We start from the raw sequence: 25,768 nt of genomic DNA, 5'->3' as shown, positions 1-25,768 counted from the left end.
CAAAATAAATACAAATATTTTGCCTGATTGCATCAGGAATAATTATTTGGTTTTTTTTTTACATATTAAGTATTTTCAAAATATTTTTATATAATCTTACATTCATTATAGAAAAACAAATTGAAAAGAAAAAGTAGGTATTGATGTTGCAAATCTTCCCATCATTATTAACCTGGTTTATATTTCTTTTTACTCTTGAAGCAGTAGAAAAGTTGACATACAGGTTACAAAATGGGAAACAGCAAAGTGCTGAGGGATGACATCTGCCCTGGACAGTTAAAAAAAAGATATTTTGAGGCCAGACAGTACCTGGGGACAGTTAAAGATCTGGATAAAATACTGACAAATCCTGAGTGTGTTTCTTATATTCCTACTAAGAGAGTCCATCCAGGCAGCAACATGATCAAGATTGCACAGCCTGGATCGTCTCATCTCAGGTGATGTATTTTCTATTCACCATATATCAAATATTGTCAAAAAAAGGGCTCATGACAGCATTTGAGCACCTCTCAGCATTCAGCACATTAGCAGTGACAAAATGACAGCTTTTGGCTTTGTTCATTGAAAGCACTGCAGAAATTTTTTTTTTTGGTAGAAGGGAGAGTAGAGGAGAGAGAAGCAGAGAACAAAAACGATACAGATAAAGAGGTCATTTATGCTTCCCAGTCAAATATATCCAGGAAGCTAAAACCCCACCACTTTTTGTGATAAAAATTTCTGCAAAATCACAGGCATCCCTTTCTGTGCTCAGACAGGTTCAGCTTAGACAAAGCCACCCTGTGATGACACTTTCTCTGCCTTAACTTTGAGCATAAAAGAAAATATGTGACAATCATTCCACTTTGAAGGCAGACACAAAGGAGAAGTTGCTAGGACTGGTGGAAATAAACTGTCTCCTTTTTTAAGAATTTGTTTTTAATTTAAGGAAATCTTAACACTTGGAGTATAAATGTGAATATACACTTTTTTATTTTTTATTTTTTAATATTTATATATAAATGTTCTTTAGGTACTCATAAATATCACAGTTTCTTATCTGATTATTAGGACAGGGGTGTGTTTTTTTATTTCTGCCAGTCCAGGTCGTTTCACCTCATCGCTTAATCTCCATGCAAAACCATCATTTTCTTCTTAATAGAAGAAAAAGTAAAAGTAGTGGGGGAAAAAACCACTGTAGCTATAAAAAATTGATTCTGTGCTGAAACTAATGGAAATGCTGCTCAGAGGAAGCTCATGTTGCTCCAGATGTTGAACAGCTGGGATTTACTCTTGAAAATCAAGCAGTGCTTAGGGTGGCATCACAAGCAGTAGGAGCAGGGTGACAAAACACTTGTTTTCAGACTCCAGAAAGCCCCAGAACCACTGCAAAGGAGTTTTATAATTTCTTTGGATCACTCCCAGTTCTCAGTAAAAGTGTCTGAAAATACCCAAAGGAGCAGCAGGATTAATTTCTCAGGGTGTGAGGCCCAATAATTCACAGCTGATAGTCTGAGCCCACCAGGAAACATTTCCTGAAAAGTGTCACTAATTTCAGATTTGAAAATATGATGGACTTGATGAAGGTGTGCCAGGTGAATTAGAGACATATTAAATAGGAAATTATCTCCATAAATTACATTCTTCCTCAGGAAACATCATGTACTTTGGGTTTATCTGTGAACATTTGCAGTAAATCTTGGCCTTTATTAAAGGAAACGTGTTTCAGTTTTAAAATTTAATAAAGAAAGAGTTCTAGAAAGGATTTCTGGGAATTCATTTGGGCCATAGAAACTACATCATTTAAGAGATTTTGCTGAAACAGAAGATGATTAATTAAGATACAAGCATGGGAAAACATCATAAAGTAACAAATTGGTTGGGTTTTGAAAACAAAACAAAACAAAGGAAAGGAAAAGGAAAGGAAAGGAAAAGGAAAGGAAAGGAAAAGGAAAGAAAAGGAAGGAAGGGAAAGGAAGGAAAGGAAAGGAAAGGAAAGGAAAGGAAGGGAAAGGTAAGAAAGGAAGGATAGGAAAGGAAAGGAAAGGAAAGATAGGAAAGGAAAGGAAAGGAAAGGAAAGGAAAGGAAAAGGAAAGGAAAGGAAAGGAAAGGAAAGGAAAGGAAAGGAAAGAAAGGAAAGGAAAGGAAAGGAAAGGAAAGGAAAGGAAAGGAAAGGAAAGGAAAGGAAGAAGGAAAGGAAAGGAAGGAAAGGAAAGGAAAGGAAGGAAAGGAAGGAAGAAGAAAGGAAAGAAGGAAAGAAGGAAAGGAAAGGAAAGGAAAGGAAAGGAAAGGAAAGGAAAGGAAAGAAAAGGAAAGGAAAGGAAAGGAAAGGAAAGGAAGAAAAGGAAAGGAAAGAAGGAAAAGGAAAGGAAAGGAAAGGAAAGGAAAGGAAAGGAAAGGAAGGAAAGGAAAGGAAAGGAAAAGGAGGAAAGGAAAGAAAGGAAAGGAAAGGAAAGGAAAGGAAGAAAGGAAAAGGAAGAAGGAAAGGAAAGGAAAGGAAAGGAAGGAAGGAAGGAAAGAAGAAAGAAAGAAAGAAAGAAAGAAAGAAAGAAAAGAAAAGAAAAAAGAAAGAAAGAAAGAAGAAAGACCAAGTAAGCTCCACAATAAGTTGAACTTATCCAATGTGGAGAGAATGGGAAGATGTGTTTTTTTTTTTAATCCATGGTGAATGTTGCTGCTTTCATACATTCACTCTGTGTTATTCAAAAGCTTTGGAATACAAAACCTTCATTTCTTGGTATGAGGTATGTAAAGGTATCTGGAACATCTTGTGCAGCAGTCAAATGTCAGATAAATTTGCCAACTCAGAATTTGGACATTAGGAAATGGATCTTAAAACTATGTTATGTAGTAAGAAAAACTCAGACCCAAATAGACACACACAAAAAAACCCCAAAAACCAAAAACCAACCAACACAAAAACCTCAGCCCTTATTACTATCTAAATTTATACCTCTATACCTAGCAAATAATGCTTATATTAATTTTCTGGTAGTCATTCATTCTCACACAGTGAAAAAACAAAGCAGATGATAAAACCTATAAACTTTATTGTTATGATTTGGCCCATTTGGGTATTTATGTCTGCGCAACTATTCCATTAATGGCTCACGAATTTTCATTGCTCTTGAGCCAGTTTAGAAATAAAACCATGCTGAGATGAACACATGAGCTAACATATATTTTCCTGAAAACCAGAATTTATAAAGAAATGTCTAAGGGTCTTCATAAAGACATGAATGGTGATAGGTAAAGAAGCTCAAATAATAAGTGAGAAATATCATTAATCTAATATTTCCTGTGGTTTGAAGCTTTGAGTTTCTTCTTTGGTTGGTTTGGGGTCTTGGTGTTTTTGGGGTTTTGTTTGCTTTTTTACTTAAAAGTGTTTTTAAGGAGAGCAACTTGCTGCAGAATGAAGTGGGAAAAAATACCATAATTGTTTCTGTTGTTAGAGTCGAAAGAATTGTGTCAGCATGGGAGGTAAAGCAGAAAAGATCATCTTTATAACTTATTATGTCTTCTGTAATAATACTTATTATGTGTTTTCCTAATTTAGAGGTCTTTAATGGCTATAAAAATATCATGAAAATTCATTCAACAAGCTGCTGGTGGTGCATTTTAGGGTTGTAAATAGGAGTGAACAAAAAAAGAAGACAAAATCAATTTTTAACCCTGAGTTACATAAAAGGTATTTTTAACTACATTAGCTTTACAAACATTGCTAAAATTTCCCTTTCTGCACTGCAAGAATTAATGATTCATTAAGTGTTTTCCTCAGCAAGAGCAATATTAAACAACCAAGCAAACAGGATTTTCTGTAAGAAGAAACTGCTTTCATTCATTTTTATTGAGAACAGAAACAAATAGGAATTCTTTGAAAATGCCTATATTTAAAATGAAAACAAGAAAAAGCTTAATATTTCTCTGGTGGGACGCCTGAAGACATGTGTCATGCTCAACGAACTAAATGTTCAACACAATGCAACTTCATATTTTCACAAAATCATTGTTTTTACATGCAACATTTTGTGTTCCCAAGTCTTTACCCTAAAGTTTACACATTTAAGCCCTGGATTGGTAGTTCCACATTGTGTACCAAGTATTAAAACCTCCTGAGTTTAATGCATTTACTTTATATTCTGAAAGAGTGGAGGCATCTCCTCAGTGACTGTTTCATAACATTCATTTCTAACTCCAATTCTAATTCCGATGGTAGGAGAAATATGTAATGACCAAGGAAGAGTATATCTTCATTTTTCTCATTTTCACTGTGAAATGTATAAGGAGTGTGTTTCAATTTCTTCTTTTTTTGCTTTCTTTTTACCACCAAATCTCCAAAGATCAGTGTCATTTCTCACTTGACAGATCTGATTTTAAATGTAACTGGCTGTTATTCAGAGCAATGCAATAGTGTAAGGGATTTACATATTCCACAGAAAAGTAGCTTCCCTTTTCATTTCCTTGTTGCCTGTCTGCTGCAATTTTATTGATAATACCTATTCAATGAAGAGTTTCATAGGGTTTTTTTTTTTTTTGTGGCAAATTAACAGCTGGTTTGATATAAATATTGCCTTCATTGTTCTTCTGAACAGGAGAGCGCATATTTTCTGGAAGTGAATATTTTGCACATTAAAAAAAAAAAATTAAACCAAAGAGCGGAAGTAGTGGAAAAGTAGCTTGAGATGTCTCACTTTCACCTACACTTATACTTGTCCAGAGAGCAGCATTCTCCTGGTTATTTACCTAAATGAAACCCTTGTCTTAGGTCAAAATCACAACAGACAAGGAAAAAAAATAAACTTTCAGGTGTGCAGTCATGCCACAGGGCTGAAGGTGGCTCTGTGAGTTAAGCTGCCCCTTTTTGATTCTCTCTGTAGATGGGATCATGACTGTATATCCAATTTCTCATGAAGTGAATAGAAATCTAGATTCCTATGTCATCTGCTTTATTCAGTGAAGATCAATTTAAATGCCAGCTTTCGTGAGAAATTTTGTGCAAGGGAAAAGTTCAGGTAGGGATGAGCATAAGAGGGATTATGTTCCATGACATTAAATTTTGGGAAAATTTAGTAAATTAATCCATTTGTTTAAGTCATTGGACTTTCTTAGCCCGGCTGATACACAAGATTCAAGGTCAAAAATTGTCCTTAGAGTCCTGAATGTTATATTTGAGAAGCTGTGGCAGTCCAATGAAGGTCTCACTGACTGGAAAAGGAGAAACAAACCCTCTACTTTTAAAGAGAAAACAGGAATAACCTTGAGACATAATTTTTACTAGCAACAGTGAGCAAAGAACAGTCAGGGATGTACAATCCCAAAAGAATGAGTGGGAATTTGAGTCTAAAATTATCCTTTTTATATTTAAAATACATTGAAGTCAAAATACCTATATCTATTTTGTACTTCAAATTTTTATAATCTTCAATTAGCCTTTTCTTATTTTTTCCACCACTTTCATTTTGTTCCTTGCCAAAGAAAACAATATTTTAGATAAAAATACTGCCAGGGAGATTAGAATAAAATAATTGTTTTATCAGTTGTGAATTCAAGAATCTAAGTCAGGATCACAGAAGTGTGATCAATTCACCACTTGATATTAAAGTAATCCTAATTATTTTGTAAAAAAATAATTACTTTGTAATGGGAATAAAGACATAAATATGATTGTGTCTTTTGATGACAACTGTAGTCCTTGGTACTCTCTAAAGAAAATCACTTCCAAAGCACACCAAATAAATGCATCAAAGTCCTTTAGAGATTAAGTATATAATATGAAATATTAGATAGGAATTACTTTTCCAAAGAATGCAATTTCTTGCACCTAATGGATCTGGTAATTTAGGTATTCAAGTCACCATTTCTATTTCCAAGTAAATGAACCTTTAAAGTGGGAAAAAGTCTTTGTTGGATGTGGGAGATCACACAAGTCTCAGTAATACATGATTTTTTCTCAGAGTCATAATAACTTCTTGGCATTTATTCTGTCTTTTACACACTGTCCCAGAGATTATGTGCATACTGTGCATTGAAAGAGCTCCCAAAATATTCCGTGAAACTGAAGACAGCAGCACAGTGGAAGCAAATAAACACAAAAATATGCAAATTATTTAGGTATTCCTGTAAAACTATACAGTGCTACAAAAGGGAAATTGTCAAAACTCTGAACTAGTGCAGAAAATTTAAAAAATAAAAAATGAAAAAAAGAAAAAAAAACCAAAAAAACACCCCAAAACGCCCCCACCAAACCCACAGTGACAGAAGCAGCAAGAAAGTGCAGAAAAAGTAAATAATTTTCAGTGCTCCATTTTAAGAGTCACAGGATGGCGAGAAAATAGATATCTGTTAGAAATAACAGAGATAAGAAGATTTAGACACAACTCAGAAAGCTACAGCCTGTATGAGAAATTAGGCTAAAATACAAATCCTGGCACTAATTTCATATTTTTATATTAATCAAGGAGAATAAATTAAAAATAGGAAATTAGTGCCAGGATCCTTCTCTTAAAGATATCTTTATCTACGTTACAATTCCTTGAAAAATCAGGATACACAAAGAGGCAAAACAACATCATACAGTCGAGCCAATCTGTCAGCAGTAGGACCAGTACTTTAAAGCTCAAGAAAAACAAAACTAGGGAAACAGAAGGCAGGCTGTGAAGCAACACAGCAAGGAGAAAATTCTCAATAGGTTAAAGGTTCAAGCTGAGAAATCAAAAATGTATTTGGACTTCTAAGAGCTGGTTTTCGTCTTCTCATGGACTAACTGAAGGTAATTGTAAAAACATTTTGACTATTTATTTTATAAAATGAACTTAATTCAACTTTTTCCTCTGATAATTATGAACTAAAGTAGTAAATAATTTTGATTTGTGTTCCTTTTTTATTAAAGCAATGGAAAATATATTAAACCGAGGGGGACAATGTTGCTTAAATGTATTAATTTGTCTGAACTTCTAAAAAACTGTTGATCTAACACCTTCAATGTGCAAAACCCTTGAATTTATAAGGAAATATTTCCACTCTACCATTGTTTTTGAACTGGGTCCAGAGATACCAGTTTTAGGATCTGTCACACTGGAGGTGTCCAAAATTTCTGAAAAATAGAGTTGTTTCTGCAGGCACTTTTGAACATTCAAGCCATCATTTTTCTTGGCAGTTTGGAAACTTACATAATTCCAAATTGTCTTGGCAAGCAGGAGGCTGCAGAAGGACAGCTCCTTGCTGAGATCTTCTCTCTGCACCACAGGTTTATTTCAGAGTTCTTCGGCTGTTTGTGCACTTGCAAAAATCTGCTCATGTGCATTTATTTCCACCATTAAACCTGCTTCCCAATTGATATTTAGCTCCCATAATGGTTATTTTTCAAAGATCATAGTGTGAACAGAACATAATCATGTTCTTTCATCGCATTATATAACTTCAATTTCAGGCCTTCTGGCTTTCCTAATTTCTGAGCTATGGAAATTGCTGGGCAAGATGATCTCTTCCATGACCCCATTGCTGAAAGGAAAAGCAGTGCTCCTGCTGCAGACTTTTTCTTGCTAAAATAAAGAATTGGTGGCTGATTTGTTCCTTTACTCTTGGAAATTTTTTGTTTACAGGCTGGTTACCTGTAAATATCTCTAAAAAATATTTTTAGAGATATTTACAGGTAACCAGCATGTAAATAAAAAAGTATCTCTAAAAAATATAAGAAAAAAAATAGTTGTAGAAAGAATAATAGTATTTTAAGCTTGCACTTAGAAGAAGGAACCAAAGGCTGAGGTATAAAGGGGCGCATGGTAGCATTTTATTTATGTATTTATTCATTCATTCACTCACTCATTTTTGCCTAAGAGTTGCAGCTTAGAAGCATGGAGCTTATATTAGACCTCCCATAGTTTTGTTTTCACCATTTTATTTATTTCAGTATCATTCCTCTGTTCCTCTCTTTGTAAGTAATTAGATCTTCCACCACCACAAAAACCACATATTCTGCATATTTATGTATGCATTGACATGACCACGAATTTTACAAGAATTCATGCAACCATAGGAAAAAAAAAAAAAAACAAACTTGTGAAGACTCCACTAACATAAAGAATAAATCAAAGAAAATACAGGAACAGACAAAGAAAAACAATTACTTAGGTGAGCTCAGTCAAGGACCCAATTAAGTGAGCAGGAGGTTGGCTCCTGTCCATAAAAAAAGAAAGAAAAAAATTTAAAAAAGAAAGAAGTGGATTCTTTAACACAATTGATTTGAGCTTTTGGGATAGTATATGGGACTGCTGTGGCAAAAGATATCTGTCCCAGTAAGATTTGATTGATATTCACATCTCAGGAGGCCCAGAAATGGAGCTAAATTTAGAAGACATGTATGGAAGAGCACTGCTGATGAAAGTGCATGCTTCTTGAGCCTCCAGATTGTGTCTGTCAGTGTTTAACCAGCTCAAGTCAGCCAGCCTGAGACTGTCTTTAAGAAGCAGAGAAGTTGAGAACTTGGAGTGAGGTCTGCCTTCGGAGTGAACCAACACTTCAAACTTGGCTTGGCACAAAATCGTTACTGAATGTATTTCAACGGCAATAAAACAACAGGGAATAAAATGGCTTTATCCACATGTCCTGAGTACTTGCCTTCAGCATTAATATCTATATCACTGTCACATATTTTCACAGGAATGTTAGAGACAATCTAGAAAGTCCTCCTGACAGCACAGAGGGAAACATGAACCTTGCGCTGCATAAAGGGAGGTTCGGATGCCTCAAGTTTTTTGCAGTATATTCAAAAAGATCTAGGACCATGTTCTTGTATATAAAAAAAATACAAATAGATATTTACCAACTCTCCCTAGCAGGAGTAGCCTCTGCACTGCAGCCAGTTCTTTCACTTTTCTCCTGAAAATGCCAATACAGGGATTATATAAAAGAGAACAAAGTGCCCCCCCTCTCAGAACATAAACTGATGAGAAACTCTTCCCTACCAGACACTTTTGAGGAACTGGATTTTGAGATATATGTGAAATCACAGAATCTATGAGGTTGGAAAAGACCTCCAAGATGGCTGATTCCAATTTTGACCTATCTCCACCTTGTCAACCAGAGCAGAGCACCGAATGCCACTGTTTGTTGAACACCTCCAGGTGATCCAACACCTCCCTGAGCCCACTACCAGCCTTGACATTTGTTCCACTGAAGAAATTCCTCCTCCCTTTTATTCCCTGCCAAGAGAGCTGCAGGTAAGAGGAGAGATAAACCAAAACCGATTTAGGTTAGCAAAAAAAAGCGCAATTTTATTTTTTGCTGGTGAGCAAACAAATCATATCTATTCAACATGTATCCAGCTTGTGTCTGTCATCTGTAAAAGTAATTACTGGTAGTGGCCACACTGCTGCTTTGAAATGCTACAGTGCACAGGAGCTCCTGTAGGAAAACTCCAGAATATTTTACCTGTCTGCTTCTTGCTCACCTCTTGGGCAGAGTCTCTAAACACAGTTCCAGAGCAATGCAAACAGCAGTATATCAAAGGATTGGAGGAGACTGCGCTGCACATAAAACACAGCTTGGAACTGACAGAGAGAAAAATTGGAAACAGCGATTCTCTGAGCAAATAATCTCAACTCATGTTGTTTTCTACCCCTGCAGTTCTCATTTGTGGAGAAGCCAAACAAGCTACTCTAACAGATGTCGGTGCCACTGATTTAAAGTCAAAGGTAGGACACTTCCAATATCCATCTAATTCGAACAGGAAAGCTTTCTACTGATAGCCACAGAGCAGCATTGAGCCAGTGCTCTCCCTCTAAACAGGCAGGTTGGTGTTTATTGCTCTTACACAGCACTGACTTGTGTAATTCTGAGTGACTGATGATCACTGTCCTCAGCAAAAAAAAAAATCCCATTATTAGGGAAAGGCTACAGTTTAGTATATATATATATATATTTATATATATTTATATATTTATATATATTTATATATTTATATTTTTAAGGTTTAAATTTCAATTTTACAAATAAATGGCAACAATAAATGAATATCAATTTTGGTCATCAGCAATTCAGCATTCTGCAAGACTCCTTCAGAGATCATTTCAGATAGATAGAGTGATATTGATGGTTTAGTGACTCAACACTGGTACAAAAGGATATGCTAACTAAACCTGTCTAGAGTTATAGAAAAAAACAACCAAACAAATAAACACTAAAAAACACCACAAACAACAAACAGTATTTTGGTCATATGGCTATGGTTTAAATAAGATTGCCTGGCCAGGTCCTGGCACACCCCTTCTCTAAATCAAAACTTTCTATTAAAAGAGCATAACACTTCAGCACTTTGCTTATGAGCAAAGCCTTTGGGATGTGAATTAAATATAAACTCACAGCTGAGCATGCCCTGATGACTTCTGTAGCTTGAAATCACAGCTCTGAGGAAAGTGCTTATGTTCACTTTGAAGTGCTACAACTTGAAACGAGGGATAACAATCTAAATAAGAAAACCTCTGCTTTCTTGATCAAGGCACACAAGGAAGAAAGATAAACCTGACACAAAGAGAGGAGTAGCATTTGATTTTCACTTTGGAATTAGCCATGGCTAAAACAGGTATTCTTTCTGGAGACAGAAGCCACTACTTTCTTGCTTGTATTCCTTCTCCCCTAGGCACATTGGAAATCCCATTTCTTCTTTTGCTTGTGTCCTTGATACCCTTATTTATTAAGCCTGTTTTCTGAGTGCTCTTTATGCTATACCAATATATATTTGTCCAGCAAGGATTCTTGCATGGATTTTTTTTTTCTCCTTTGGAGTAACTCGTAGAATTTCTATGAGTACTTGATTTGTGGTTTTGGTTGGTTTTTGGGTTTTTTTGGGGTTTTTTTGTTTTGTTTTTTTTTGTGGTTTTTTTTTTTTTTTTGGTTTGGGTTTTTTTTTTGTTGTTGTTTTTTTTTTTGTTTGTTTGGTTTTTTTGGGTTTTTTTTTTTTTTTTGTTTTGTTTTTTGGGGTTTTTTTTGTTTGTTTTTGTTTTTGGGGGGGTTTTTTTGTTTGTTTGTTTGGTTTTTTTTTGGTTTTTTTTTGTTTTTTGTTTTTTGTTTTTTTTTTATTTCTTCCTTCATATGACAGTGAAGTTGGGTGGATATTAATTAGTACCATTTGGGAACTGTAAAATAATAAACATGCTATTCCTAGAAAGGGAGGAGGCTGTTCAACATCAGGCAGCCTCATTTATTAAAAAAACATTGAATTGTCTGGGTAATAATAACAAAAAAGTCTCTGGCATTGTATATGGAACAAAGAAAGAACCCATGACAAATCGAGGCATTACATATTTCCAATGCTTTTTTCTTTGTCTATATAAACTTTCATTTGTTTATAGGCATTCTCTAATGTATGCCATGTCCAAACTAAAAGAATGTAATTAAAAGAAAAGGAACTTAAGGAGAAAGGAAAAAAATTGCATGACCTTTAAAAGACATTTCTGCCTCAGATGCCGATCGACAAAATGTTCTTGCATTCTTATATATTTACATGGCCTCAGGCAGTTCCAATACAGAATCTTCTGTGTTGTGTGCTTTCCTACAAATCAGTAATTGAGGGTTGTTGCAGTGTACAAAGTCACAGTAATTTAACATTTTCTGTAAATGCCAGCAGAGGGTTATTCAGTTTCTGCAGGTCCCAAAGCATTTTACACACCATCTACCCCAAAACTGTGATGCTACAGGAAACCACCAGGAAAAGCAACAGAAAGCCTCCTGCTTGTTCCAAAATTGAGGAAATCTGATTTAATATGTACTTACACAGCAAATGTTGACAAATACCAATAGCATGAAATTAGCTACTGATTAATGACATTATTTAGTGGGTTTGACAAAAGCAAGGGAGCATTTGAGGTTTTAGTTGCTTATCCAGATGAATCACTTACCTATAATTTAAATTCTGTGCCTGCTGAGTGGACCAGTTAGGTGACCCAAAAATTTTTTCACCTCCTGAAAAAATGCCTATTCAAGATTTCACCAGAAAAAAATAAAATTGTGTTATTAAGAACATAAAAGCATAACAGTGTGTTGTCACCCTGATATTTTCTGAAAAATTCCTTTGCCATGATTTCTTCTCCTGGCAAGATGAGAAGCCTCAGCTTCTCCATGTTTTGCTCCTCTGGAATGTGATTTCGAGAACTGTTAACCCAGCATGTGAATTGTTTTAACTTAATGACCAATCCCAGTCCAGCAGTGTCTGGATTCTGGTCAGTCAGGAATTTTTATTATCATTCTTTTCTAGTCTGTCTGTATCCTTTCTCTATAGTTTAGTATAGTTTTAGTATATCATTTCTTTTACTATATTATAATATCATATCATAAAATAGTAAATAAGCCTTCTGAGAACATGGAGTCAAATTCTCATGTCTCACCTCGTCTTGGGGATCTCACAACACCACAGTGTGTTTCTTATTTTTCTGGGTTATTTTTGTTTCCAGAAATGGTGACACTTAGATTTAAAATTAAGTGAAAGAGGACACTTACTCTCCTAGAGGTATAATGAAGACAGCGTGCATGATGGTTGTTTTCCCTTCTTCCCCTGATGTGTTGCATCATTTTCTAGTTATCTCTTCAGCCTGCATTTTTATTCCTGAGGTTTAATTGTTTTCTACACCTGACACATACTGGTTTGAGCATGTTTGACTGATTTCTGACAAATATTTTCCCTAAGCAGCCCTTCCTGTGTTATGATCCTCTGTTTCTCATGAAATTTGAAAGATGCCTACTTCTCTGTAGAGGGATATTTCATAATGACAGATATATTTTTGACAGAATAGATGAGCAGTAAACTACTCAAACTGTGAAAAGCTCAGCTGCCAGGTTTGTATTTGTTTTCACAGCTGGTTAATGGTAAAGTTCTTGATCCATTACCCAGCAGCAGCTTGTGGAGCCTAGGAGAGTGTCACTTGCAGATTTTGGAATCTGGCTAGGTCACTAAATGTGTATTTCCATTAAAGAAAAATGCTTCAAAATACATTGCTCCTTTTCTCTCTGAACCATCATTCTTCATTCATCAGTGGTTTTCAGTTTGCTTTACTTTCACTTCTTATATGTATCCAATGGCACTAAGGCTAATGTTTATGCTATTAAATATAATTACTTAAATATTTAAACAGTGATAGACACATTTATTCCAGCAACACACCTCTTCAAATAGTCAAGAGAACATTACAATCTGAGTCAAGCATTATTTGGTTTCCATCTTTCTTAAGAGAGACTGTGAATGAAAGGAAAATCCATTTCTATGTTTCTGTTTGAAAAGAGCAGTATCCTCACAAGTTAAATCAGTATTTAATGGATATATTTCACTATTCTTCTCATTCTTGTACAGTTGATGTGTGAACATTAGGTATTTCTCTCCTTTGCAATGCTGTTGGCTGTTTCCCCAATGAAAGACCTCCCAAACTCCAGGCTTTATTTTGATTTTAATCCCATGGCGTCAGAACATTAAAGATTCTGAAATATTTTCACCTAAAAAATTCTATTTGTATCCTAAGATTATTACACAAGACAAAGATATTGATGCTTGTTTGGATCTCCTGCAATTTTGATTTCTACACCTAATTGATTTAAGATACAACATGCTACTTAATAACTGAAGAACATTTGTTTGTAAAATTAAGACATAAAACTACTTACAAACATGATTTAGCAGCATATGAACAAACTTCCTCTTGCATGACTCCTAAAAATTTGTGGTGCTAAAGGGAAGGCTTACTTCTAAAAACCAGGAGCTGTTCCTAAAGTCCTAGTCTTCCTTTAAATTGGTATTACATAAGTTTACATGTAACAGGGAAAATTGCATACAAACCAAAATCAAATGCAATTTCCATTATTAAAATTGCCATTATTTTTTAATTCATTCAAACACATATCGTTATTTTAAAACCCCAATTAAAATGTGTGGTTGTAGTGAAGACAAGTACTTGACCAATTTTGCTGAATATAGTTGAATTTTTGCTGAAGATAGTTGAATCCCACAAAAACACAGTTAGAATTGAGCTTATCAAGGATTTAACATTTCCCTGCATTTTGACCTCTTTCTCTCTCATCTTCTCCTCCCCTGGCTCTTGACACAAAGATTTGTTATGGCAGAAATAAAATGACTCACAGGTCCCACAGCAGGAGCTTTACACCCCTGCTCCTGCAGTTCTGCCCCACAGGAACACTTCCACTGTGGCAATTTACCTCCACAGTTTTGAAGGACAGAAAATACTTCTACCATTTAGCTTGCCCTGTTGCACAGCACAGTGGAATCATAATCAGGAATTGTTTTTTAAGCTCTCCTCCTCAGTGTTGGGCCTGTCCAGTGGGCCTGTGCAGTCGGGCGCACACAGGCCTCTACAAGGCCTGGACTTCTTGTGAACCCGGCGCCTGTGCTAATAAACTCACCCAACGAGTTTGAATATAATATCTGGGGTTTGTAACTTGTAGTTAGGTGGTTACTAACTGTGTTTTATTAGCTGAGAATCTGGGCAGAGTGAAGGAAATTGCTTGCAGTGGAGCTCATAAATGGGCCTTCAGTCCTTAATTTCGTAAACACATACAAAATTTTCAGAATTTAGGTCTTGAGCCACACCACCTAACAGAATAAATCCATCCATCTCAGCATGCAAAATCTAAGTATCTCTCATCCCTAGATCTTCCTTCCTTTAGAATTTCTTGAGTTAGACTGAACAGGTTTAAATGAGTGCAACAAGAAAATTTCTATGAACTACCGTGACTCCATGAAAGTATATTTGTTTCCATAGATGTAGATAGATAAACAAACTTTCTACAGGCTTAATGATTCTTTTCTCAGATCCAAACAGGTAATAAACCTGTGACAGATCTGAAAACTTTATCAAAACTCTTAATGTCATTCTGTCTTCTGGAGAGAGAATCTTGTGTGGAATTGGGGTGAAATCTTTGCCAAAGTGGAAGGTGTGAGGGAGTTTTCTTTGTTTGATTTTGTTTTGTTTTTTTTTCTGAAGAAAAATTAATAATAAACATAAACAACACAACAATGTATATTATAACTATATACATATATATTTTCATTATTAAATATGTTAATTGAATATGGTGATTGAAATTTTGGATTATTGAAGCTGGTGGAAGAATTAAAACTCCTGTATTGTCCTTGAAGTTGAATTGCAAGAGAAGTTGAAACCAGCTAATAAAATGCTTGCTCTTTGCATACATTTCAACTAAGATTTTAATGCTCCCACTCTGCAAATAAACCAACAGGAGTAATCTCAGGCATTTCCATAAAATCAGAAAAGTGTGTTACTAATTCACTGTATTTCATTTATGAGAAAATGTGATCCTCTACTTAATAATCTGTTGGTTTAATTTGCATTATAAAGTAGGCACAGGTTTTCAGAAGAAAAATTCCAAGAATTTCCCCTACTGGACAACATTTAGAAATCTGGGCAATTTTTAGCTGGAAAATGTCAAACTTTCTGAGACTATCTGAGCTCCATAGACCCACACACCCAGAGAACCTGTGCAGGTACCCAGTTAGGATTGGGTTTTGCAGTTCTCAGCTGTGTTTTTGGGGTCTCTTTGCTTTATCCTCCGTAGGCTGAGGATATGTTCCTTTTCACATTAGGTCCTTCACAGTCAGATATTTACTGATCTCTGAAACAATCAGATATTTACTTTTTTTTTTTAACATAAATGTACAGATTTTACAGAAAGCACTTTGCTTTTTCTGAGGTTTTTCTGTCACTTGAGAGGACATCTTTTTCATAGTTTAACTCACAATGCAATTTTTGAACCTCCCATAGCAGCAGATGTTACTCAGCACCCTACCTGAGATTTTGAAACAAGTACCTCAAAGGCATATTTATACCCAAGGACCTTCCAAAATTAGCTTGAAATGTTTCTGGCAGAAGAGTGGGGAACATGTAAGCAATTCACTCAAAGTGGGGCTGTGTAGTAGCTCTTGTGTTGAGAACAAGGCAAGATAAAGTCCCTAAGGCCTATGCCCTATTTTGACATCCCCTCTTCAACATATTTTAAGTGCTTCCAAATGAAAAAGACCATCCCTTGTGCCTGTGTCATGTTTGCTGGAAGAGAGAAATGCTGTGAGCCTCTTTAGAGGAATTTGAGTAATTAATGAAAGATAATATATTTTTCTGTGGTGGTTAGCATGTAATATGTGATGCCACCATCGGATTCATGTTTAATAATAGCTGTTCTTTCCAAGCCTATAAGTGCAGAGTACTGCAATTATCATACTAATAGCTAGTTTAAGAACTGTGTGCATTTTAATGTGCACCATGCAAATCAGACTCTTGAGTTTTTTGGGTTTTTTTTGATAGGATAACTGCAAAGATCTAATTGTCCAGGAGCTGAAAATTATTGTTCAAAAATCTAGAAAAATGTTATGAAAAATGAAGGGATTTATAAAAAATAAACATATTTGTATAGGCAATATTATCTATTACCTATATTTGATCTGCTAAAAGTCTCCCTCTGCATGATCTTGCAGAGTGCTACAGCTGACTTGAATTTATATTTATTAAAGTTCAATTCCAAGGTATTTCTTTTTAAAATTAGTCTTACCAAAGCCAACTAAAGTGTATGGACAATGACCACAGAGTGAACAGTAATTCCACAGAGGAACAAACAAAACTTTTGCCTTATTCTGAAATCAACTTGTCTAGTCAGGAACTTTTCTTTAAGACAAAGTTAGTGAGATTCCCCTGTCTTTCAACCACTCAATCTACCCGAAAGTCCTGAAAGTTTCTTTGGAGAAAATTTTGTTATCCAAACTGCAATTTTAAGAGATACTTCTTGCAAAAAAAGGAGTTCTTCAGTTCTCCTCACTAAATTTATTTCATTTTTATGAAATCTCTTGCTTTCCATGTCCCCATCAATAACAAATGCAGCACAGCAAAGTCAGTGTGCTAGTCATAAACAAAAAAAAAAAACCAGAGGAATTACCATGTCCTTCATTGACTGAAAAATCTAGATATACTGGATTTTTGGATTCAATCAGTGCAAAGTGCTTTTGTATGAATATAAATAGGTTTCTCTCATGTGATTGCCTTTTATATCTTCTTCTGCATTATTTGCCTTTTTCCAAACTCTCCTTTTTGTCCACAAATATGACAAATACACAGAAACATTTTTTTCTTGTTCACCCACATATTTTATTTTGATCAGCCAGAAAGAATTTCAATTTTTCTTCAATTAGAGCAGTAAGAGAGGGTGGATTTTTCATACCCTTCCCTTATCTCCCACCCAGATAACATTTTTAAACAATAAAAATAGGACTAAAATGAAAATCATCAAGATTGTGTCTTCTCCATTTACTTGAGCAAAAGAGGTGTGAAAACCCCATATTCAGCTTTTAGGACTTTTGCGTGGTTTTTGTTTTGGTTTTTTTGGGGGGTTTTATTTTTCTGGGGGTTTTTTGTTTCTTTTAGTGTTTGGTTGTGGTTTTTTAGGGGTTTTTTGTTTTTTTTTTTTTTTTTGTTGTTGTTGTTGTTGTTGTTGTTTTTGTTTTGGGAGGGTTTTTTTTTTGTTTTGGGTTGGGTTTTTTTTGTAATTTATTTTATTTTATTTTATTAGGCAGGTGTATCCAAAGACTTTTAAGTCTTTCTGTTCACATAACCTCAGCTTTTGTGCAGTGCCACACAAAACCACTAACCAAAATGGTCACACTGATGGAAAATTACTGGAAATATGCAAAAAAAAAAAGTCAATTCTTTTCACATGTTGTTTGATTTTTGGGCAAAGAGTGTTCAAGAATGTGAACGCAATACTGTTTATGAAGATTTTGAATTGGAAAATTGTTTCAACACATTTAATTTTTTCAGAGAACGGTAAAATTCTTCCTACCTAGATCTTAGAGGTAAGTGTCGAGGCTTCTATTTCTGCAGCTGTGTGTGTGCAACCATTAAATTCTAAATATATATCAGATGTCTGTATTTTGTGGCACATTCAATACCTTTTGCATTTCTGTTTTCCAGGTCAGTAAAGTAGAAATTTTCACAACAGGAGACTCAGAGCAGAATTCAAGGCTCCACATATTCACCATCCCTGTTGCAGTCACTCACCTGGTTCCTGTCAAGAAGCTGTACCTAAAATTTGATTAATTTACACCTCTTTAATTGGAAAAATGCTACTACCTTCTTCAAATAAAAATCACCTTGTTTCAAGAGGTCACCGAAACACCAAATTGTCACATATCACTGTAAAATGCTTCAGGAATACAGAAAAAAATATTTATCTACTTTCACATATTTAGAAATTCCTGTGGGTTTTACTGTTATTAATTTTACAAGAGACAAGACCTAGAGAGGGCTGGTTTTTTGGTTAGCTATGTTTTAAAGAAAGACCTGTATACAGAGATGTCACCAATGACATTTAGTCATAATAGGCTGACCCAGCCCATCTGCCACCCTCTCAAGAGTGAAATTTATATATCCAGAAATTCAGTAAACTTAGGTGACAGGTTAACTACAATTAATTTCAAAAATCACAATAATCTAATATTTTCTTCTTCCAGGTGAACCATTTTTTATCCAGAAACAAAACAAAAAAAAACTCACTCAGAGTTGCACTGTCTAATTTAAGTTTCTTCAATGGAACAGAAATAAAGGGTACCTAATTTTTTGAAAGCTGGGCTCTTAAGATACTCCCTGTATTAAATCTATCTCTGCATTTCACTCCTCCCTTGTGGGAGAATAAATAATTCTTACAGCTGAAGGCTGCTAAGATGCAGTCTGTTTTTCAGACTGTAGCTACAGGTACTGCCACAGGTCTCCACTGAACATAAATAGCATCCAGTAAATAAGGGTTTAAATGCAACACAAGTGAATTTTCATCTCTTCTAACTATAATTATTTTATGCAGTTACATTTTACATCCAGGCCATATGTATCCAGTCAAAAATATTTCAGGACTTAATTTTTTAATCCTTTTTTACAATGAACATTCTCTTCCAATTTTCATTTTGCCTTTTGTTTTTCTTTCCTGTCCAAATATAAAACTTTTTTTTAGCTAAGAACCTAGAAGTGGAATGAATTCTCTTCATCTTCCTACCTTGTTAATAACTTCCACCCATGACAAAACAGCTGTAAAATTCTGCCTTTTTGAATAAGTATTTATAAGTTTCTTTCTGGATAAAATGGTGGACAAAGCCCAGTGGAGATGAAAACCACTTTCAATACCTTTCTGAAATAATCTATTTTTTATTGGTAGAAAATCTTCATCTTCTTCTATTCTTTGTTATAAATAAAATACATTAATGAGTGCTGAATAAATTTCCAAATAGTTTGGACAAGGAATTTCAGTGCTTGCTACACATGGCATAAATAATATTACAGACCTGTTCCAGTCTTTCCATTGAAAATAAAAATTTCCCAGCAATTTTTAAACAGAGATTCTCATCCTCAGAGTGAGCACATTAAGGTTTTTCAAAATATTTTCCCTGTAAACAAGAAAATTTAGGAAATGGCTTTAGGAAGAGCAGGAGTAATGGAGAGGATGAAGTGGATGAAGTGGTAGCAAATGAAATGTCAGCTGCATCAGTATTTTATAGACTTTTCTAGACAACTCAGTTTGAGAATAATCAAGAGGAGACGTGTACGTGTGTGTTTCTATACCAATTTTCTAAGTTTTCATTTCAGAACTCTATTGAAATTATAACAATTCTAGCAATTTTTTAGAAGCTCTACGATCCTCCCCCCCAAAAAAAAGAAAACTGAAAATTTCAGGGAAAGAAACATGATCTTCTATGTTTAACGTATGGGTTGCTACAGAAAAAGTATATCATGTAGGTAGAAATTGGTCCCTTTCAATTAATGCTTGCATGAATTATGAACAAATGCCAAAAAAATGAGCTTATCCAATCAATAGCTTTGCCAGTCTACTCTGTAAAAGGAATGAAAGATGAAGCTGAAAGCTGAAAATGTTACCAGTGGATATTACTTTTTCCTGATATCACAGATAATTCTAGCGCAGCCACATTCAGCAGGATTAATATCTGTAACCCACTGCATTTGATTGTGTAGTCATGACAGTGCTTAATAACTAGAGTGATAGCTGAAATGTGTGCTTTATATTTAGCATAGTTTTGTACTTTTTTCTTTACTTTTTTATATCTTTTCTTTTTTCATTTTTTTTCAGTAAGACTTCACCTGATTCTTTTTTTTTCTTTTTTTTTTTTTAAAGTAAGACTTCTATTACTATATACAAATTTCCTGACTAACAATTTCATCTCCAGAAGTGAACAGAAATACCCCTGTGAATTACATCAACAAATAACAAAAAAACATCACCCCTTGCAATAAAATTTAATTTTCTTATGAGGCAGGGACAAAAAAACCAGTGGTATTTTGAATCTCAGTCTCTTACTAAACTGATACTTTTGGATCTGATGTCTGATGTTTGCAGACTCAATCCGTAGAGAGATTTTTTTTATTTTCAGCTGAGAGTAATGTAATGGTTTGCTGGAAGGTGTATAAATAGTTTTGGCAACTGAAAAGAGGACATATGGTGTAAAAATATTTAATTTTGCCATCCAGTATTTTTAAAAACATATTGTGCAGATTTCAAATGCATTTGGCATGAAGAAAAAAATTCAGAAATATCATGTGACGCAAATTTTTGTGTTTATAACCACATGGAAAGAAGCCAAATATCTACCCTAACCAATCAACATTTTCTGGGACTATTTTATGGCAAAGAGATTAAAATACCATTAAATAACCTGTGTTTGTTCTACTAAACATCAACATCAGGCTGCTGGAAAAATTTTCTTGCTTTTGCTAGTTTCTTAGTTTGATTGTTATTTTTGACATGGTAATTGTTCCAGAACAGTAAGAAATCCTAGGAAAACTTCATTCCCTGGCAGTGCCTTTGATGCCTTTTCTTTTTCTTATTACTGCAATTATTACTACAATTCTTGGTACCCTCCAAGACACCAGGAAATCCAACCATGAGACATATCACCCTGAAAAATCCCATTTATTTTACTTGACCACTTAGTGAACTATTGTCTTTACTTTAAATTTTAAATAAACTAGGTTTAAAATTAGATCATTAATGAAAAAAATAAAGACACCAAGTATGTAATTCATCTGCCCAAAATACTTCCATGAGGTAGCTACAATTTCAGTGATCAAAACAAAAGGATGTACCTACCTTTTCATATCAACTAAATCAAAATCAAATCTAATATCAAACCCCTCCAGATAAGTAAATTTGTCTGTGAGGATTAAAATTTCTTCATGTAGAATATCTAAAAGAAACAGCTCAAACACCTTTGGACTCAACTCAAAGGTAGAAATAAAAATAATGACATTATTTAGGAACAAAAACCAAAGGTTAATTCAGGTAAAAATATAAATTAAAAAGGTATTTTTCAATCTTAATTTTCATATTGTATCTACTTCTTGAGTAATTTAATTTACCTTGTTTTCATAATTGTTTCATAACTATGAGCAAATGAAGAAGAGGATTTCAGAATGGCAAAGCTGTCGTTATTAATTACAAGAGATGAATAAAGTTAGGTATTCCCCAGGCACAAACCTCATTACCCTATGCACCATCCCATTAACCTAAACTCAGAAACACTCAGGAGGCAGCCAACAAAAAATGGTGCTTTGCCTTTGGGCAACAAACAGCTTAAACAGAGGAATGCTAATATTTTATTATAAATTTCCAGATGGATATCCTCTATTACCATAAAAGCTGAGGGAAAAAAGAAAGACAGAATATTATTTCAGTAAAACCAGCGTTTGTAGGACCATAGCTTGAAAAAAAACTTTTTGATCACCTTCTTTTGTCTAATCAAAAACTAATTCACCTTGAGCAATTTTACTTATATAAATATCAGTTGAATTGTCTCCTTCTTCACTCAAAATCAGAATATTCATTCCATGGACTCCACCAGGACAGGTATGGATGCATCATTTGTAGATATGCAAATAGAGGCCCCAGGGTAGAAAATCAGACCACCATTAGCAGCCTCTTTGTCTCTTAAATAGCCAGTTATACCTGCACTGTACATGATGTTCTGCTTGTAAATCTATTTAGTACAAATCCATGACACAGCTTTTAATGACTGCAAAAGCAACTGCAAAGATAGAGAATGTGTAGCAACCATCCAAGGATATTAAAAAAACTCATTATTGCTGAGAAAATCGACTTGAATTTCAGCAGGATTCCAACTGGACTGAAGTGCAGCTCATAAAAAATGAGTTAAGGGTCTTCTTGACTTACATGACTGAGAAAACACAGCAAACATCTAGCAAATTTGGTTCTGGCAGGGTACAGGGACAATTATATTAGAATAATGGAATCACAGAATGGTTCGGATTTGAAGGGACCCCAAAGCCCATCCAGTGCCACCCTGCCATGGCAGGGACCCCTCCCACTGTCCCAGTGTCCAGCCCGGCCTCGGGCAGTGCCAGGGATGCAGGGGCAGCCCCAGCTGCTCTGGGCACCCTGTGCCAGGGCCTGCCCACCCTGCCAGGGAACAATTCCTCATTGCCGAGATCCCGGCCAGCCCTGCCCTCTGTCAATTAGAATCCATTCCCGCTGCTCCTGTCACTCCAAGTCCTTGTAAGTTGTGTTTTTCCATTCTTCTTGTCAGGTAGTGGAGAGCTGCAATAAGATCACACCAGATCTAAGTCATGAGAAGCTTTCAAATTACCTTAAAAAGAGTAAAATAATATTGGTCATGTCATATTTTGTGTCACATGGTGAATGTTCAATTTTAATGGCTTTTTTTTCCCCTAAATTTCAAAGCTATATTCAGGTTTGGGTATGCACATAGGCTCTTGGCTTTTTCATGCCCTTCCTGTGGGAAATACTAATTTGAACAGGCAGATCAACAGTGAAACCAGGCAAGGAAAGGCTCCTGGGTTACCTGGTGGGAAAACAGCAGCTTGGATCATCTAGAAAGGAGGGAGCTGGGAGCTGAAGGAGTTACACCCCATGTGATCCACACAGTAGATTACAGAAATTTTTACCTCTCCTTGTTCAAAATCTAGGGAGAGAACAGAGAGAAAACATTTAATTACCACACACCACCCTTTAAACACAATGAAAATGCTGCTCCAGGTGCAGTCACAACAACATTTTTTTAAACATGCTGCACATATTTTGAAACGAACAATGGCCACTTACTGAGGATATTTTTGTTGCCATCACTTAAACCTTGAATTACTAAAAAGCATGAATGATTTTCAACAAAATGCTTTTCACTGTGCTTGTACTTAACCTGGTGTTCACAATTCCCAGGCAATTATTCAGTGAGTCTCTAATATTGCTGAACTTTTTACTGTCAGCTGGTCAGTAAAAAAAAAAAAATATTCAGGAGAAAAAATTATGCAAATGTAAGGAAAATATCCTAGCTAAATACAATTATATCTACTCAGAATAGTCACTGTTCTACTTTGTTTTAATTTTGATCACTTTATTAAAGCTCCCTTATATGAAGAAACTTGTTGGGGTTTTTTAAATATTAGATATTTTTAAACAAACCAGGATAATGGTTAAATTGTTTGGGTTATTTTTTTCTTAACCAGGTAAAATTAAACAGAAAAAATGTTGGTCTTGTGATTACATAAGCTATGTTTTAAAAATGTATGCAGACCATAAAAAATAACCCTGAAAATGGCTATATTGGAGTGGAGAAGCATAGGCTGTATTTTTTTCACATATATCTTCTCCACCTTCAGGAATTTGTGCTCAAGTACTTGGAGCCAGCTGCAGATATAAGTTACTGTGTTTTACACCTTCTAATGGATATTTTCCCTATTAATTTGCCTCATGGATTTCTGAAGGCATTAATATCCTTAGCATCCAGAACATCCCGTGGCAATGAGCTCCCCACTTTAACCACACGTTTTGTAAACTTCATTTTTGTTTTAAACTACCTGCCTGCTCACTTCATTTGATGGCCGCAGCTGTTGTAGTATGAAAAAAAGAAAATAATTACAACTCGTTGGCCTTCCCTGTGCCATTCAAAATTTTATTTACTTCCATCAAATTTCACACCAGTTTTCTTTTCCAGACTGAAAATTTTTAATATATTCTACCTTTTCACAGAAGTCTGATGTTTTCTTCATCTGCATATTTTTTCTTTCTTTTTCAAGCAAAGGAGAGTAGAAAAAATTGTGTCCCGTTCTGATATCAGCTATACAAGGCTAACAGAGATATTCCTGCTGCAGGTGAGTTATCTGTATAGACACCCCAAAAGTTATAAAATGCAAATTGTTTTACTGGAGAAATATGCCCAAGTAGGCTGCTTGCCATCCAGAAAAGCAGGTAGGAAAAGGATTATTTTCAGTGAGGTCATTTATGTTCTTCAAGTCAAAGATATATTCAAAATTTTTATAGATCATGAAGTACTCAGCATTTTTCAATATATATATATATATATAGGAAAGACTATTTTTTTTTACGGCTAGATCTTAGGAAAGCTCTTTAAGCTTTTTTTCTAGGAGGTCAGAAGAAAGAAATAAACTAATAAAAAAAGGAGACACAGGAGGATAATTTACACAAAAGAAAGGTAAGTATATGGCCAAGATCATCATTATAATAAGGTCTAGATAATGAGATCTACGAAGACTGGGAATGCAAATTATAGATAATGGACAGCTGTCAAAAAAAAAAAAAAAAGAAAAAAATTAACACTCAGTTTACATACCTCAGAAATGCTCTGTTTTTTCTGAATCTTTGAGACTTCCCTTTTATTTCCAACTGTTACAAGCTATGGTCAGCTCATCACTCTGATCTTTCTTTGTTCCCACTGAAACAAAAAGTTTTAAATCTCACAGGCAAAAGCTGTTAGATGAACATTCCTAATAACAATTTTGAGTCAAAATTAGAAGCAAATCTGTAATTAATTCACTGTACACATCTTCAAAAAGATTGAATTTTCAGGCATTTATATACAGTAAAACATGCAAGATTTTTCATAGACACTACCAAAGATCTGCCCATTCTATTGCATCATGGTAGAAGTGGTTTGTTTATTTAAATTACTACAAAATATCTCATCTATCTTTGTTTAATGGATACCCCAAGTTTTGTACAGATAAACAGCAAATTTTCAGTCCAATTTAGACCAATACCATTAATTAAGTTTTCTGTGTGTACAAACCCATGAAGTGGTTCCCCTATTGCACCTACAGTGTATTAATCAAGTTTTCTGGGGTGCATAAGCCTTCAACTCCTCAACTCTCTCAAGATACCTTTCCTGTTTGATGACATCTAATTCATCTGTGGTTATAAGGCAACCATTAAAACACTCTTTACTGAATTTTGTTCTTCAGCAATTGAGTTCTAACGGGTATGGGTCCTTGGAGTTCCTTTCTGAAGGTGCAGTGAGGTAAATTATCAGGATGTTCTACTTTTAGCCAAACACAGATCTAAATCAGAACCAGCTATCTTAACAGTTGAATGTTGTTTAACTAATTAAACAGACTTCACAATAACATTTTTTAAGAATCACAACACTCCTGGCTAGCTAGGATAAAACACCACCTTCAAGCTAACAAGGCTTCAGATCCCACATGCATTCTTGCAGATAGTCCAAAATTAAAGCAGTAATTATGGCTCCTCCTTTTCTTCTTCCCATGAAGCCGGAATCAGGATCACAGCTTTATGGGAATTTTTCTGGACTGTGGGGTTGGGTGTATCAGCAGGAGGAGCTGAGGAGATGCTCACAGCTGGAAGCTGAATGGACCCAAATCATTGCTATGGAAAGGCCTGAATTTCTTTACAGGGTAGGAGTCTAAATCAGGAACTTTTTCTCCACAAAACCCGTCTGGG

General features: G+C 35.0%; 1 long non-coding RNA gene across 1 annotated transcript; it reads right to left on the bottom strand.

The window, feature by feature from the left end:
- Positions 1-20,299: 20,299 nt before the first annotated feature.
- LOC141727161 (uncharacterized) lies at positions 20,300-24,857 on the bottom strand. Its single transcript, XR_012578209.1, has 3 exons — positions 24,642-24,857; positions 22,857-22,976; positions 20,300-22,591 (listed from the first exon to the last, which is right to left on the bottom strand). It is a non-coding gene; the product is annotated as an uncharacterized LOC141727161 (long non-coding RNA).
- Between the last annotated feature and the right edge of the window lie 911 nt (positions 24,858-25,768).

The sequence above is a fragment of the Zonotrichia albicollis genome, chromosome Z (assembly GCF_047830755.1).
Source record: "Zonotrichia albicollis isolate bZonAlb1 chromosome Z, bZonAlb1.hap1, whole genome shotgun sequence".
NCBI lineage: Eukaryota > Metazoa > Chordata > Aves > Passeriformes > Passerellidae > Zonotrichia > Zonotrichia albicollis.
This window is presented reverse-complemented; position numbering and strand designations above follow the sequence as displayed.